Below are 17,981 nucleotides of genomic sequence, written 5' to 3' on the forward strand. Positions count from 1 at the left end.
TTTGCCTAATAACAGCTAAAACTTGCATAGGGACATACCGGTACCCGAGGATTCTTAATCAACAACCCTGGGTTGGTGCTCCACATGAGTGTTGGTCCACCTACCCAGCGGTCGGTAGTGTTGCCTCGGGGCAACTCGAGGTATTTGGCTACTGTCCAATTAGCATAGATGGATGAGTCCGTAGATAGAGAGCACGCGGCTCTGGACACGGATCTGACTCACCGGGAGATCTCCTTGGGATAGTTTTCCTTTCTTCGAAGAACTTGTGCACCAGGATTCCGAGAACACTTGGGTTGTCCCTAGATGGAGGTTTTACCTTCGCGGATTGTGAGAGTTTGTGATGGACTAAGTTGGGACACCCCGTGGTTATGTGGAAAATTGGAAATTTATAATATCCGGTTGTAGAGAACTTGACACCAGATCCGAAATAAAATACACCAACCTTGTGCGTATCCGTGACGGTCTCTTTTCGAGTGAGTTCGAGAAGAGAACTGATACGTCTCCAACGTATCTATAATTTTTGGTTGTTCCATGCTATTATATTATCTGTTTTGGATGTTTAATGGGCTTTAATATGCACTTTTCTATTATTTTCGGGACTAACCTATTATCCGGAGGCCCAGTGCCAGTTTCTGTTTTTGCCTATTTCAGCGTTTCGCAGAAAAGGAATATCAAACGGAATCCAAACGGAACGAAACCTTCGCGAGGATCTTTCTTGGAACAAACGCCATCCAGGAGACTTGGAGTGGAAGTCAGAGACGCAATGAGGCGGTCACGAGGTAGGAGGGTGCGCTCAGGGGGGCTAGGCGTCCCCCAACCTCGTGGGCCCCTCGTAGCTCCACCGACGTACTTCTTTTGCCTATATATACTCTTATACCCTAAAAACATCCAGGAGAGCCACAAAACCACTTTTCCACCGCCGCAACCTTCTGTACCCGTGAGATCCCATCTGGGGACCTTTTGCAGCGATCTGCTGGAGGGGGAATCGATCACGGAGGGCATCTACATCAACACCATAGCCTCTTCTATGATGTGTGAGTAGTTTACCACAGACCTTCGGGCCCATAGTTATTAGCTCCATGGCTTCTTTTCTCTCGTGGGTTCTCAATACAAAGTTCTCCTCGATGTTCTTGGAGATCTATTCGATGTAATATTCGTTTGCGGTGTGTTTGTCGAGATCCGGTGAATTGTGGATTTATGATCAAGTTTATCTATGAACACTATTTGGTTCTTCTCTGAATTCTTATATGCATGACTTGATAATCTTTGCAAGTCTATTCGAATTATTGCTTTAGTTTGGCCTACTAGATTGATCTTTATTGCAACGGGAGAAGTGCTTAGCTTTGGGTTCAATCTTGCGATGTCCTTTCCAAGTGACAGTAGGGGCAGCAAGGCACGTATTGTATTGTTGCCATCGAGGATAAAAAGATGGGGTTTATATCATATTGCTTGAGTTTATCCCTCTACATCATGTCATCTTGCCTAAAACATTACTCTGTTCTTGTGAACTTAATACTCTAGATACATGCTGGATAGTGGTCGATGTGTGGAGTAATAGTAGTAGATGCAGAATCGTTTCGGTCTACTTAACACGGACGTGATGCCTATGTTTATAATCATTGCCTAGATATTCTCATAATTATGCGCTTTTCTATCAATTGCTCGGCAGTAATTTGTTCACCCTCCGTAATACATGCTATCATGAGAGAAGCCACTAGTGAAACCTATGGCCCCCGGGTCTATTTTATATCATATAAGTTTCCGATCTACAATTCTATTTTACTATTTATTTTATTTTGCAATCTTTACTTTTCAATCTATACAACAAAAATACCAAAAATATTTATCTTATTATCTTTATCAGATCTCACTTTTGCAAGTGGTCGTGAAGGGATTGACAACCCCTTTATCGTGTTGGTTGCAAGGTTCTTAATTGTTTGTGCAGGTACTAGGCGATTTGCGTGTAATCTCCTACTAGATTGATACGTTGGTTCTCAAAAACTGAGGGAAATACTTACGCTACTTTGCTGCATCACCCTTTCCTCTTCAAGGGAAAACCAACGCATTCTCAAGAGGTAGCAAGAAGGATTTCTGGCGCCGTTGCCGGGGAGATCTACGCTCAAGTCAAGGCATACCAAGTACCCATCACAAACTCTTCTCCCTCGCATTACATTATTTGCCATTGCCTCTCGTTTTCCTCTCCCCACTTCACCTTTGCCGTTTTATTCGCCCCTTTTTCCATTCGCCCCTTTTTCGCTCGCTTCTTGTGTGCTTGTGTGTTAGATAGTTGTTTCGTCTTCATGGCGGGCCCTTCATCTCTTCATTTGTCTCCCGATTTTGAAGTTCTTCACTTCAAACAAAGACAAGGAGAAAAATTAAAAGATGCTTGGTACAGGATGATAGAGTCCTATCGTAATTGCACTATAGAGGGAGATTTCAAGATTTTACTTCGCAATTTTTATGTTGGGCTAACCATGTCCCATAGACAACTCTTGGATTTTGCCGCTAAAGGGAGTTTTATTGATGTTGATCCCAGTATTGCATATCAGATTATAGAGGGAATAGTAGGAGTACTACCCCCACAATAGGGACTCCATCATACTCAAGAAGGAACCCAAGTTTTTGAGAAAATATGCGAAGTAACTAAAATTTTGCAAAAATCTCTTGAACCTCTTAAAAATGTTAGTGGGAACCTTCACCGCATGAGTATGTTGATCACTCTTTGCAATAAGCAGTTCGATGCTCTAGATCTAAAGATCTCCAAGTATGAAGGGAAACGTAAGGAACCTCCTGGATCCGAGAGTAACCTTATTAAAAAGATAAATACCAAAGATGGCAACACCTAGATCTATTCTTGCTTTTATGCCTAGCTAGGGGCGTTAAACGATAGCGCTTGTTGGGAGGCAACCCAATTTTATTTTTTTCCTTGCTTTTTATTCCTGTTTAGTAATAAATAAATCATCTATCCTCTGTTAAGATTGTGTTTTTTATGTTTTAATTAGTGTTTGTCCCAAGTAAAGCCTTTAGGATCTTCTTGGGTGATTGTTGTTTGATCTTGCTGAAAAAACAGAAAGTATGCGCTCACGAGAATAATTTTCATTTTTTACCAAAGAGCGATAAAATACCAATTCTAACTGCAGTAGATCAAAATACAAATTTTTTAGGTCGACCTAATTTTTCAGAAGTTTTGGAGTTACAAAAGTATTCGAAACCTCCAGATTGCTACACACGGTTCTGTTTTTGACAGATTCTGTTTTTCGTGTGTTGTTTGATTATTTTGATGAATCTATGGCTAGTATTGGGGGTATGAACCATAGAGAAGTTGGAATACATTAGGTTTAACAAAAATATAAATAAATAATGAGTTCATTATAGTACCTTAAAGTGGTGGTTTGTTTTCTTATACTAACAGAGCTCATAAGATTTTCTGTTGAGTTTTGTGTTGTGAAGTTTTCAAGATTTTGGGTAAAGATTTGATGGATTTTGGAACAAGGAGTGGCAAGAGACTAATCTTGGGGATTCCCAAGGCACCCAAAGGTAAAATTCAAGGCAACCAAAAGCCTAAGCTTGGGGATGCCCCGGAAGGCATCCCCTCTTTCGTCTTCATCTATCAGTAACTTTACTTAAGGTTATATTTTTATTCACCACATGATATGTGTTTTGCTTGGAGAGTCTTGTATGATTTGAGTCTTTGCTTTTTAATTTACCACAATCATCCTTGCTGTACACACCTTTTGGGAGAGACACACATGAATCGGAATTTATTAGAATACTCTATGTGCTTCACTTATATCTTTTGAGCTAGATAATTTTGCTCTAGTGCTTCACTTATATCTTTTTAGAGCACGGTGGTGGTTTTATTTTATAGAAATTATTGATCTCTCATGCTTCACTTATATTATTTTGAGAGTCCTTTAGAACAGCATGGTAATTTGCTTTTGTTATGAAATTAGTCCTAATATGATAGGCATCCAAGATGGGTATAATAGAAACTTTCATATAGAGTGCATTGAATACTATGAGAAGTTTGATACTTGATGATTGTTTTGAGATATGAAGATAGTGATATTAGAGTCATGCTAGTTGAGTATTTGTGAATTTGAGAAATACTTGTGTTGAGGTTTGCAAGTCCCGTAGCATGTACATATGGTAACCGCTGTGTAACAAATTTGAAGCATGAGGTGTTTCTTTGATTGTCCTCCTTATGAGTGGCGGTTGGGGGCGAGCGATGGTGGTTTCCTACCAATCTAATCCCCTAGGAGCATGCGCGCAGTGCTCGGTTTTTGATGACTTGTAGATTTTTTCAATAAGTATGTGAGTTCTTTATGACTAATTTTGAGTCCATGGATTATACACACTCTCATCCTTCCATCATTGCTAGCCTCTTCGGTACCGTGCATTTCCATTTCTCACCTCGAGATTTGATGCAAAGTTCATTGGTGCATCCAAACCCCGTGATATGATACGCTCTATCACACATCAGCCTCATTATATCTTCCTCAAAACAGCCACCATACCTACCTATTATGCATTTCCATAGCCATTCCGAGATACATTGCCATGCAACTTTCCACTGTTCCATTTATTATGACACGCTTCATCATTGTCATATTGCCTTGCATGATCATGTTGTGGAAATCGTATTTGTGGAAAACCCACCGCTCATAATTTTTATACATGGCACTCTTGAATCATTGCACATCCCGATACACCGCCGGAGGCATTCATATAGATTCATATTTTGTTATAGTATCGAGTTGTAATTTTTGAGTTTTAAATAAATATAAGTGTGATGATCATCATTATTAGAGCATTGTCCCATGTGAGGAAATAAAAAAGAGGGAGAGAAAGGCCAAATAGAAAAAGAAGGCCCAAAAAATGAGAGAAAAAGAGAGAATGGACAATGTTACTATCCTTTTTCCACACTTGTGCTTCAAAGTAGCACCATGATCTTCATGATAGAGAGTCTCTTATTTTGTCACTTTCATACACTAGTGGGAATTTTCATTATAGAACTTGGCTTGTATATTCCAACAATGGGCTTCCTCAAAATGCCCTAGGTCTTCATGAGCAAGCAAGTTGGATGCACACCCACTTAGATTCTTTTGTTGAGCTTTCATACATTTATAGCTCTAGTGCATCTGTTGTATGGAAATCCCTACTCCTCGCATTGACATCAATTTATGGGCATCTCCATAGCCCATTCATTAGCCGCATCGATGTGAGACTTTCTCCCTTTTTTGTCTTCTCCACTCAACCTCCATCATCATATTCTATTCCACCTATAGTGCTATGTCCATGGCTCGCGCTCATGTATTGCGTGAAATTTGAAAAGGTTTGAGAATACTAAAGTATGAAACAATTGCTTGGCTTGTCATCGGGGTTGTGCATGATGGGAGCATTTTGTGTGACGAAAATGAAGCATGGCCAAACTATATGATTTTGTAGGGATGAGCTTTCTTTGGCTATGTTATTTTGAGAAGACCTAATTGCTTGGTTAGTATGCTTGAAGTATTATTATTATTTTTATGTCAATATTAAAAAAAAATCTTGAATCTTTCGGATCTAAATATTCATGCCACAATAAAGAAAATTACATTGAAAATTATGTTAGGAATCATTCCACATCAAAAATTCTGTTTTTATCATTTATCTACTCGAGGACGAGCATGAATTAAGCTTGGGGATGTTGATACGTCTCCAACATATCTATAATTTTTCATTGTTCCATGCTATTATATTATCTGTTTTGGTTGCTTAATGGGCTTTAATATGAACTTTTATATTATTTTTGGGACTAACCTAATAACCGGAGGCCCAGTGCCAGTTTCTGTTTTTTTGCCTATTTCAGTGTTTCGCAGAAAAGGAATATCAAACGGAATCCAAGCGGAATGAAACCTTCGCGAGGATCTTTCTTGGAACAAACTCCATCCAGGAGACTTGGAGTGAAAGTCAGAGACGGAACGAGGCGGCCACGAGGTAGGAGGGCGCGCCCCCACCCACGTGGGCCCCTCATAGCTCCACCAACGTACTTCTTTCGCCTATATATACTCTTATACCCTAAAAACATCCATGAGATCCATGAAACCACTTTTCCACCACCGCAACCTTCTGTACCTGTGAGAGCCCATCTGGGGACCTTTTCTGGTGATCTGCCGGAGGGGGAATCGATCACGGAGGGCTTCTACATCAACACCATAGCCTCTCCGATGATGTGTGAGTAGTTTACCACAGACCTTCGGGCCCATAGTTATTAGGTAGATGGCTTCTTCTCTCTCTTTGGTTCTCAATACAAAGTTCTCCTCGATGTTCTTGGAGATCTATTCGATGTAATATTCTTTTGTGGTGTGTTTGCCGAGATCCGATGAATTGTGGATTTATGATCAAGTTTATCTATGAACAGTATTTGGTTCTTCTCTGAATTCTTATATGCATGATTTGATAATCTTTGCAAGTATCTTCGAATTATCGGTTTAGTTTGGCCTACTAGATTGAACTTTCTTATAATGGGAGAAGTGCTTAGCTTTGGGTTCAATCTTGCGGTGTCCTTTCCCAGTCACAGTAGGGGCAGCAAGGCACGTATTGTATTGTTGCCATCGAGGATAAAAAGATGGGGTTTATATCATATTGCTTGAGTTCATCCCTCTACATCATGTCATCTTGCCTAAAGCATTACTTTGTTCTTATGAACTTAATACTCTAGATGCATGCCAGATAGCAGTCGATGTGTGGAGTAATAGTAGTAGATGCATAATCGTTTCGGTCTACTTAACATAGATGTGATGCTTATGTTCATAATCATTGTTTAGATATTCTCATAATTATGCGCTTTTCTATCAATTGCTCGACAGTAATTTGTTCACTCACCGTAATACATGCTATCATTAGAGAAGCCACTAGTGAAACCTATGGCCCCCGGGTCTATTTTATATCGTATAAGTTTCCGATCTACAATTCTAGTTTACTATTTATTTTATTTTTCAATCTTTACTTTTCAATCTATACAACAAAAATACCAAAAATATTTATCTTATTATCTTTATCAGATCTCACTTTTGCAAGTGGCCGTGAAGGGATTGACAACCCATTTATCGTGCTGGTTGCAAGGTTCTTGATTGTTTGTGCAGGTACTAGGAGACTTCTGTGTAATCACCCTTTCCTCTTCAAGGGAAAACCAACGCATGCTCAAGAGGTAGCAAGGACACGGTGGGGTTATGTTTGACTCGTAAGTAGTTCAGGATCACTTATTGATCATTACTAGTTTGCGACAGTTATGAGTCTCTCATCTTATTCTTGTACTCGTGATACGTCTCCAACGTATCTATAATTTTTGATTGTTTCATGCTGTTTTATTATCAATCTTGGATGTTTTATAATCATTTTATGTCATTTTTGGTACTAACCTATTGACATAATGCCAAGTGCCAGTTCCTGTTTTTTTCCATGTTTTTACATCACAGAAAATCAATATCAAACGGAGTCCAAATGCCACGAAACTTTACGGAGATTTTTTATGGACCAGAAGGAACATGTTGGGCCTTGGTTGCACCTGGGGGGAGTCATGTCGTGGAATTGTCACACCAGATGTCCTAGTGAAATGACTTAGTCGTGGAGCCATCGCAACTATGTCAGCTTAAAGGGGTTAAACGGGACCAAGGACACAGGAATTTATACTGGTTCGGCCCCTTGCTATGAAGGTAGAAACCTATTCCAGTTGAGATGGTATTTCTTGGGTTTCAATTACCAGGGAGCGAATACGCTTGACCTAGTTTTCGATCTCTCTCTTCTTTCTTGCCCTAAGCCACTGCCGGGTCGTCCCATTATATACACAGGTTGACGCCCCACGGCTCACGGAGTCCCGGCCGGCTCATACAGAACGTGTCCGGCTCGGTGACTAACTAGACTTGCCTTACAATACAAGTCATACATATATGGCGGTTTATAGCGATGGCCTTAAGCCGCCTTTGGGCTTTGGGTCCTTAGTAAGCCTGCTAGCTGAACCGCCATCCTCAACATCCTCACGGGCCTTGTCTTGATGAACCGCCATCAGTATAACCCGGCCCCTCCTGGGCGGGTCATACCCAATAGTCATATCCCCAACATTTGGCCCCAGGTTGATTTGAACTTGTTCATGTCAATCTTGAACACTTAGAAAAAAAAATCCTTTTTCATTTACTCTTCGTGAGATCTTGTAACCTGCTATGATGTCATCTCCTGGGATTGTGGTAACCCGCCATGACGTCACCTGTCATTAATATTGCACAAGGCGCAAATCTTAATAAATCTTATCTTTTAACGAACCCCCGAAAATCAAGGCGTTTGCGTCGTCACATATCCATTTTTTGGTCTCCTTGATTCCCGTGCATGCCACTTATCCTTCCAGCCTTATAAATAGGACCAGGGGTCCCTTTTCACTCTCCCCCTCCGCCTTCTCGTCTTCAACCTTTCTCTTTCTCACAACGCATCTGCGCATCTGAACACCGCCGCCGCCGGCCTCGTCGTCTTCCTCGACCCCGGCCGCTGCATCGACCTGAAAGAGACCAGAGAAACTGTGGCGCCTCTCCATTGCTCAGTGGATCCAGTAAGCACCTCTCCTTTCTCCATTGTAGATCTCCATTAGGGTTTTCTGAAGTTCTTAGGAGTTCATCGTCGTTCTTCATCATACCTCTATTTGATCCTTTCTTTGATCCAAAAATAACTTTTAAAATATGCGGAATCTGTTTCTGTACCTTCTCTTAATCACTGAATATGCTTCCTAGATATAGAAATCTTGCCAGTATACTAGTTCCTCCGCTGCTGTGATATTAGGTTTTAATTTTACTTTCTTTTCCGAGCAGCGGCAGATCAAAAATTAACTGCACCATCTGTAAAACCTGTTTATCCAACACTTAGCAGAATTCACTCTTGATAGATCTTAAATACCATTACTGTTATGGCGGCTTATATCACCATTTATAAGTAGTCATATGTCATTAGGCCCCATTTAAGACGCCAATGTGAATATATGCTGCAGCGTTCATTTCCGGCTTAACCAATCAACTTAAACTGGCAATTTTTCTTTCTTTTAGGCTTCTTCCCTTACGATGCCGAAGACAATTACCTCGTGTAATTGGGTTCCTTCCACTATCACCGAAAACACACTCAAGGACTTTGTCAAAGTCAGCTTTTTACCAGCAAAAAACATCCTGCACTGGCGTGCTCCCACACTAGGTGAAGAAAGACCTCAACCACAAGATTGTGAGGTCATTGTTTTTACTGATCACATGAACCGGGGCTTGTCACCACCTGGATCCAAATTTTTCCGAGACATTCTGCACTTCTTTCAACTTCATCCTCAAGACACCGGACCCAATTCCGTGTCAAACATCTCCAATTTTCAAGTTTTCTGTGAAGTATACCTTCAAGAAGAACCCAATGTTGAACTCTTCAGGGAATATTTTTATTTGAACCGACAGAATGAGTTTACAGATGGACCCAGCTTAGAACTTGGCGAGGTCTCGATTCAACGGAGAAGAGATGCTATCTTCCCTTATGCTCGCCTGCCGAGTCACCCCAAGGATTGGAAGCAAATATGGTTCTATTGTAAAGATACTTCTCTGGCTGATCAAAATAAACTGCCGGGTTATCATGCCGAGCGGCTCAACCCCAAGCATCATCTTCCCGAGCGGATTACTACTGCTAAACGGTCAAAGCTTGCACTTACCATTTCAAAGGTCAAGGCCCTACTAGGAAATGGGTTAACCAATATTGTCGGTGCGAATGACACCTACGGGATCACGGGGAATCCCTTCTACAATAGGTGGGCGCGGGGCTGTGGATAGAGTGGGTTTAGAAGATCAACACGGGGGAGTTTATCCAGGTTCGGGCTGCAAGTGATGCGTAATACCCTACTCCTGCTGGTTTGTGTTTATCTGGTGTTCTTGGACTAGCTAAAAAGCATGCAGGGTCCAAAAAGTCTGAATCCTCTCACAGTGCGCCGCGGGCCTCCTTTTGTAGTCAAAGGGGCTGCCACAGTGGCACACAGGAGGTGGAAAGTTGTACAGTAGTCAAGTTTATCACCTGACATCACGGGACAAAACGCATTGAATGCGCTACTTAGGTGTCCTCTTGCTTTATCGGGAATGGCAGCGAAGCCCGTCACGTCCGTCGCCGCTTCGCCTTGCTCCGACACATGTCCAGGTCAATGAGGCATGCAGCGCCATGTAGGATGGCAGGCTGCTGAGCTGGTGTGGTGGCAGGGTCTTCACGAAGATCTGCATGCCACCACGTAGGTGCTTGACTAGTTGGCTTAGGAGCCATGTACTGCCATGCGGGTACCTTCTTGGTTGGTTGGTCGGCCGTGAGCTGGGGTGGCGACGAGGCGGCAAGGCCTTGCCGCGGTCTTGCTGATCTTCCCGGCAAGGGTCTTGCCGGGGCCTTCTGAGCGCCCTTAGTAAGAGTCTTGCCGGGGCCTCGCGGGTATCTTTGGCAAGAGCCTTGTCAGGGCCTTGTGGGCATCCTCGGCATGGATCCTTGATGTTGTCTTGTTTCTTAGTTCCTATCTAGGCCTTGTAAGCCCTTTGTCTTCACAAAGGTCTGCATGCCACCATGGATGCACCTCCCGATCGTTGGTTCCGATGTGGTTGATGGCGTCGGGACTCTTAGACTCGAGGGTGGCAGCCTTGTTGGTGAGGGGCAAGTTGCACCGGCAAGACTCTTGCCGGGGCCATGAAGGCCACCCCGGCAAGGGCCTTGCCGGGGGAGTTTCACCTCGTCCCTCTGCTTCTCGTGCCTTTGGCTTGGCACTGCTCTGGTAGTCTTGTGTCTTTGCTCCCTCCGCTCCGCCAAGCGTGGCTGCGACTACCCGGGCACAAGTAAAGGGATACAAAAAGGACCCCTACTTTTGGACACCGATAGGAGCCCCCGGGCCTGGGTCACATATGAGCGCCGAGTGTTATTGGGCCAGGCCCAGAACGGTGCATGGGCGCGTGTGTGGCAGAGTTTTACAGTAGTAACTCCCTCGCCAGTTGCGCTTCCCCACGACCCGCGTTGAATGCATAACATGGGGGTCGTGCGTGGGGTGGTTGCTACATGCCTGCGTCACATCCTGGTAAATGGTAAAGAGGCGACCCGCGCCTTCCCCATAAAAGAGGAAAACACAGGGGCACGACTCATTTACTAAGTGGACTCGGGTCGTGGCCTTCAAGGCACCCGCACCCCGAGATCATAGGGTGGAAACCGATTGCCTCACTTGTCTTCTCGATTCTGGCTTGCTCGCCACATGTCCCCCATGCGCCAAGGAGGGTAGGCGGTGGACGCGGAGGGCACAACCCTTAATGGCGAGGCGGGAAATCGGGTCGCCGCTGATTGAAGCAGCGGGTCGGTCCCGATTCCCTGCGTCCCTGGCGGCCGGATTGGTCAAGTGGGGCGGCCGAGCCCCAGCCCCGTCCCTTTATAAGAAGGGGAGGGGGATGGCACCCTTTAATCCTCCAACATCCATCTCCTTCCATCTTGACTCCTTCCTTCCCATCGCTATGGCGAGAGGGCGCGCCGGTGCTCCGATGGCGGCGACGAGAGTCTCTCCTCGACAGCGTGCTTCCCCTCCCCAAGAGCTCGTGACGGTGGAGCCGGCCACAAGAGGAAGAGGGAAGGAGCGAGGCTGAGGCCGTCGTGGCACTCAAGGGAGAGGAGCACGAGGCGGCACACCGGCCGCACCTCCGCCAGCGGCTCTTCCTCCAATGGAGGGCCGTGTCGGAGACCAGCCTCGTGAATTCTTCATCAGGCTACACAAGCCAGTGCACGGTCGTCTTCGTCTCCCCACTCCATTCGCTCGGGATATGGAGATCGACCCGCCACAAGCCTTGAGGCTGGACATGAGGGGCTGCGGGAATGGCGGCATGCGGGTCGATGTCGACTTCCCCGCCCCTCATGTCATGTATCTCTGCCGCGGGTGGAAAGCCTTCGCCCGTGCCCATAGCCTATCGGAGGGGCTCGTCCTCCACTTCAAGTTGATGGAGAACGGCTTTCTTTCCGTCAAGGTTTTTGGGCACTTGGGAACTCGCCTAAGGTGCTGAGTGGAGAGCTCCATTGATGACGAAACCTCCTCCTCGAGCGGGAGTGACGAGGAGGACAGTGACAACGGCGACGAGGGCGTCAGGCGGGAGGACGCCGACTCTGACTCCGACTGACCGCATCGCCCCCCTCCCTCGGCCATGCGTCCTGCCGAGGGTCTTCCTCGTCAAGCTCTCCATCGGTGCGTTCCCTGTCCCTTCCTTTTTCCCTTCACCTACGGCACCTGGGAGGAAAGGGGCAAGAACAGAGATTATGGGGCACTTATCTTCTTTTTTCTTAAGCTTGCAGGCATTTGTCAGATTTAAACCTTGTAATCCCCTTGCTCATGTTTACATTCTGTATGAGTTGTACTTGTTCGCAATGTATTAATGAAAAAGGGGGCTTGCTGTGTTCTTTTGTGCGTGGGCAAGGCTCACACCAAGGGACGAGTCCTTGTTATCTTAAGATAAGCACTATTGCCCGGCAGCAGACCTTGTCATCCTCCCACTTCATAGCTCAACCATACTCACGCTCTTGGTGGAGGCATGGTGAAGTAGGATTAGGTCCTTCGTTTGTTTCTTTCTCACAGTAACTACAACCAAGTTCTGGCCCAAAGAAGAGTTCTTGGGCATAGGAAAGGGGGAGAATGGTGGTCCGGGAACAAACGAAGTCTCATACATCCAAATCCCATACGGAAATGCCTAACGGGGGATAAAAGACTTATCTGAATCTGCAGCCCGCGGCAACCTTAACTTGCCGTGGTCGGATACTTGAATCTGCAGCCCCCCCGGTAATGGCTTGCCGGGGTCAAGGATGTCGGTCCGTCTCCCTGCTCCTAAATGGTTTGGCAGAAATGCCTGTGCAGCCCGCGAACCAAAGAAAAGACTGGAAAGGACAGAAAGACACACACTCGACCTCTATTCTAGGGGTTAGTTGCCACTGAGCACTATCAACCCTAACAAAGAGAGAGACTCAACCTAAGCATGCATGCTAAAACTTAGGGTGCCAGCGTTTCATTTATTTGTGCTCTGGGTCTGCGCCTGGCTCTGTACAAAGGGTTACATGCCCTGCCAGCAAGGCTTGTGCAAAAGGTGGTTTGCCAGGAGGCCCGGCAACCGTGCTTCATGGGTAAAACTTACAAAGATGTTCGATGTTCCAGGAGTTGCTCACTGGAATACCATCTTCGGTCTCCAGGCGGACTGCGCCAGGCCTGGTGACTTGCGTTACCCGATAAGGGCCTTCCCACTTCAGCGTCAACTTGTTGGAATTCTTGGCCGACTGAACGCGCCAAAGAACAAGGTCGCCTTCCTCAAAACTTCGGGCATGAACCTTGCGGCTATGGTAGCGGCGCAAGGCTTGCTGGTAGCATGTAGCTCGCACAGCCGCCCGAAGACGATCTTCCTCAAGGAGCATCACGTCATCCTGCCGTAACTGCTCTTGCTCGAGCTCATCATAAGCGAGCACTCAAGGTGACCCGTACGTGAGTTCTATGGGAAGAACTGCTTCTACCTCGTATACTAGGGCAAAGGGTGTCTGGTCGGTGGTTCGATTTGGCATCGTTTCTGGTTGACCAAAGAACTGCCGGCAACTCATCAATCCAGCATCTTCCACACTTGTGTAGCCTGTCAAAAGTCTTTGTCCTCAGGCCCCACAGCACTTTAGCATTTCCCCACTCTGCCTGGCCGTTGCACCATGGGTGCGCCACTGAAGCGAAACAGACCTTGCTGCCGAGGTACTGGATGTACTGCATGAAGGTGAGCCTTGTGAACTGTGTGCCGTTGTCGGTGATGACCCTGTTTGGCACACCAAAATGGAAAACTAGCCCCTTGAAGAACTTGACGGATGACTGTGCTGTCACCTTCCTCACTACTTCCACTTCGGGCCACTTTGTGAACTTGTGGATTGCGACATACAAGTACTCAAAGCCCCTGACAACGCGGGGGAAGGGGCCCAGTATGTCGAGCCCCTAGACCAAAAATTGCTAGGAGAGAGGGATTGTTTGAAGGGCTTAGGCTGGTTGATGAAGCTTCCTTGAATGGAACTCGCACGCTTCATACTTTGTTACTAGTGCAGCTTCATCCTGGAGGGCTGTGCGCCAAAAGAAACCTTGTCGGAATGCCTTGTAGGCAAGGGCTCTCGACCCTATGTGGGAGCCACATACGCCTCCATGTATCTCTGCTAACAGCTCCAGTCCGTCCTATTGAGGAATGCACTTCATCTTCACGTTGTTTGGCCTCCTTCTTTATAGGGTATTATCCACAAACTGGTACATGTTGGACCGACGGGCTACTCTTTATGCTTCTTATCGCGGCCCCGAGAGGGCCTCTCTTGTTGATTATCTTTGCCGCGGCGACCTCCTTGGCCGCTACGCTTCTTGCCGGACCCCTCAGGACCATCTCGACCCTTCTCCTTGTCCCGCCTTCCATATTCAGCCTTCTATTTTTCTGCAAGCAGCTCAACCTGTCGGCAGTTCTGGAGGTCATGGCCCTTGGTGAGGTGGATCTTGCAGTACTGCTTGTCGGAGCCTCCTGGCTTGTCGGTGGCCGCCAAGGCCCGGCAAGCGGTGCACCCGGCAACCTCCTTGCTGGGGTCGTCAGCCTTGGCCTTCTTGGCAGTGCCGGGGTCGCCGGATCCCTCAACGGCAAGCATAGTCTTGTCCTTACGCTTCCTGTTGTGGCGCCGGCCCTTCTTCGTCGGGGTGGCACCGTCTTCGTCCGTGGAGTCGGTTTCCACACCGGCGTTCTCGCCAGGGTACTTCCTTCCTTCTTCAGCCCGAGCACATCTATCTGCCAAAACATAAAGTTCGGCTACATCCTTGACCTTGCTCATTGCCAGCTCTTCAGGCATCTTACGGTTGCGTACATTCTGATGGAACGCACTGATGACAACGGCAGGATGAATATCTGGGATGGTGTACTGCACACGGCTGAATCTTTGTATGTACTTACACAGGGACTCACCATCCTTCTGGGGGATGACATGCAAGTCACTTGCCTGGCCAGGAGCTTGGTGGCCTCCGATAAAGGCGCCAACAAACTCGTGGCACAAATTCGACCAGGAAGAGATGAAATCCACTGGCAGGTGCATCAACCACGACATCATGTTGGGCTTAAGCGCCAACGGAAAGTTGTTGGCGAGCACCTTGTCATCGCGAGCCTTGGCGGCTTGCATCGCAATGGTGTAGATGCCGAGGAACTCCGATGGGTGAGTCTTTCCGTTGTGCTTTTCCCCAACATCAGTCTTGAGAGTGTGGTGGGAGGTCCACTGGAACTGTCGCAGTTCTCGGGTAAAGGCCGGACAACCCACCTCGTAAGGCAGGTCGCCAGAGCCCCCGGCGCTGGGTGGTCCATAGCAGGCCTTGCACGCCGATCCAATTGATGGCGCTCCTCCCGCCGTTGCTCAATGGTAGTCCGAGCGTCTTCTTGAGCTCGCTCTCGAAGAACTCGATGTTTGTCATAGCGGGTTCATGGGTCGGACGATGCTGTGGAAACGTTGTCACAGGCATCGGCCCGACGAGCCGGTGGCTGCTGTCGCGGCCGTGGGGGAGGAGAGTGCACCGTGGTCACAGCATCTCCAGTCCTCCCACCACTGGCATGCACTGGCTCGATAGAACACCGACATGAGGGTCCCGCTGGGAGCGGCTCGTCTTTATTGGCGAAGCTGATGAGGCTTCGGGTGGTGGCTCTCCACTCGTCGAGCTTCTCCGCAGCAAGGGGGAAGTCGAGGAGCAGTTGCATGCGCGCCAACCCTTCTGCTGGTGTGGGCGGTGGCGAAAGCCGTGTGGACCACGACGCGCTCCGACTTCTAACCAGGTTAGAAGGAGCTCTGTCATGGTCTCGCGGTCGCACACTACTTTCACGGGTATCCGGGCACGTACGCTGGCCTGGTGCATCCGGAGAGTGGTGCACATGGCTCTTCCCGCAGTGGTGCCTGGGAGCGCCGATGTCGCGGTGTTGCTCATTTCGTGGCGCTTGGGAAGGCCGCGACGCGGGTGCTAGCTGGGGCGCCGTAGAGGTTGCCGCACCGCCCGTGGGCAGCACGGCCCTGCTCCCGGACCCAGCGGCGCGCGGCTCGTCATTTCGGATCCGAACGACGCTGCTTGCCTGGCTCTGATTGCCAGAATGTCGTGGATGCTCGCGGGCCACGTCTTCGGCACCATTCGTGGCCACCCATTCGCCTGCTCGTGCTGGCGCGAACGGGCTGGCTCCGGATGACCTGATTGCTGTGATCCCCTTCTTCATGGGGGCCATGGTGATGATGAAGTCGATGCACTAGCTTCCAAATCGTATTTTCACAGCTTGCTCCCCTACCTGGCGCGCCAAAGATGTCGGTGCGAACGACACCTATGGTGTCGGGACCCCGATCCTAAGTCACACCGATGTAGCATGTAACACTTCATATCACTTTGTGGCCTCACACACGGTATTCCCACGGGTGCCACCTTACCTGGCCCGGGACCGTTTGCGCCTTTTGGCTCACGCATATGATAGTGTCGCTAGCATCCATATGACAGAGAACCCGGGCCGACATGACTAGTCGTGAACCCAAAGTAGCACTAACTTATAGGGACAGGCATACATGAATCAACCTCGAGCATGTCGGTCAACAGCGTATGAATCCGGGCTATAGCACTGGGCTAACAGGACTCCGGATGTCACCGCGTGACATTTCCCCGAAGGGACAGACATAGGAACGAAGTGAATCACATGCCGGCCAGTCAAGTGTTCCGGAGCAGTAGTGCTGGGCTAGCAGGACTCTGGTGAACTGGGCTGTAGCGGACTACTATGGTTCAAGGAAGCACTAGACTACATTTCCCCATAAGAGAGACTGCCAAGGATAAACAACTAGATTGCCGGATCCCACACATAGCAATACATGTTACACGTACGCATAACATGCAAGTATGTGTTGTACATCATGGCATCACAACATAACTCAAACTCATATAGATAAAGGCCCAGAAGAGCCACATAGCATTCAATACAAACAGGGGTCTCATGACCCATCATTCAGAGCATACAAGCAATGGAAGCATTACATGTCTGTGTACTGACAACTACAAAGGAAAAGACTAAGAAGCCTGACTAAACACGACCCTCCCAAGGGTACAAGATCGTAGCTGGGATACAAGCTACTCGTCGAAGTCACTAGTGTAACCAACTGCAAAACATAAATAAGCAAACGTGACTACAAAGGTACTCAGCAAGTCTTACATCAGAACTATCTACATATGCAACATTATGAACAAAAGGGGGGGTGGAGTTTTAACAGCAGCAAGCCAGCTTTGACTCAGTGGCTAACCTATACTACGAGTATCAGAAACTTCTTTGAGGTGAGAAGACGCACACGAGTCCACATATTCACCATATCAATACTCCACTATGGATCCGTTTCTGTCTCCCTATGAGAAGGCCATCAATAGCACTCACGCTTATCTTGCGGATTTTAGAGTATCCAATTCAAGTTTTCTATGTACTACATAAGTCCTCCAAGTTCCCATATCCGAGGAAAACGGCTATTCGAATATATAATGTTGACCCTGCAGGGGAGTACTTCTTCACACACGCTCTCGCCACTTATAGCCCTGTACATGTCATGTACCTCGGCAACCTTCAAGCGGAAGACGGGCGAGGGAGTCGTCCACGACCTGACTAACCACACAAGTCTCTCGTCCAGGTTTATCGCCTATTCGGGTTCCATCCGCAAGGAGATTCGGCCGGGGTGTCGCTCACAGCCCCAAACGATGTGTGCAGGGTTCCCAAGCCCACCATCCGGGTGCCACTTGGTACACCGTGCCACGGTGCCTAGTCTGTCCCAAGCCCGTCCCGTCGGACACCACCTGGTAGACAAGTAGCACTACCTACAAACGCCAGAAACTAGTTGCAACTCCTGGACAGAGATCAAGTGGATTAATAAGCCGAGAGGGGCCGGATGACCGGAACCCAATGTGT

This window comes from Triticum urartu, chromosome 4, assembly GCF_003073215.2.
Source record: "Triticum urartu cultivar G1812 chromosome 4, Tu2.1, whole genome shotgun sequence".
NCBI classification, from domain to species: Eukaryota; Viridiplantae; Streptophyta; class Magnoliopsida; order Poales; family Poaceae; genus Triticum; species Triticum urartu.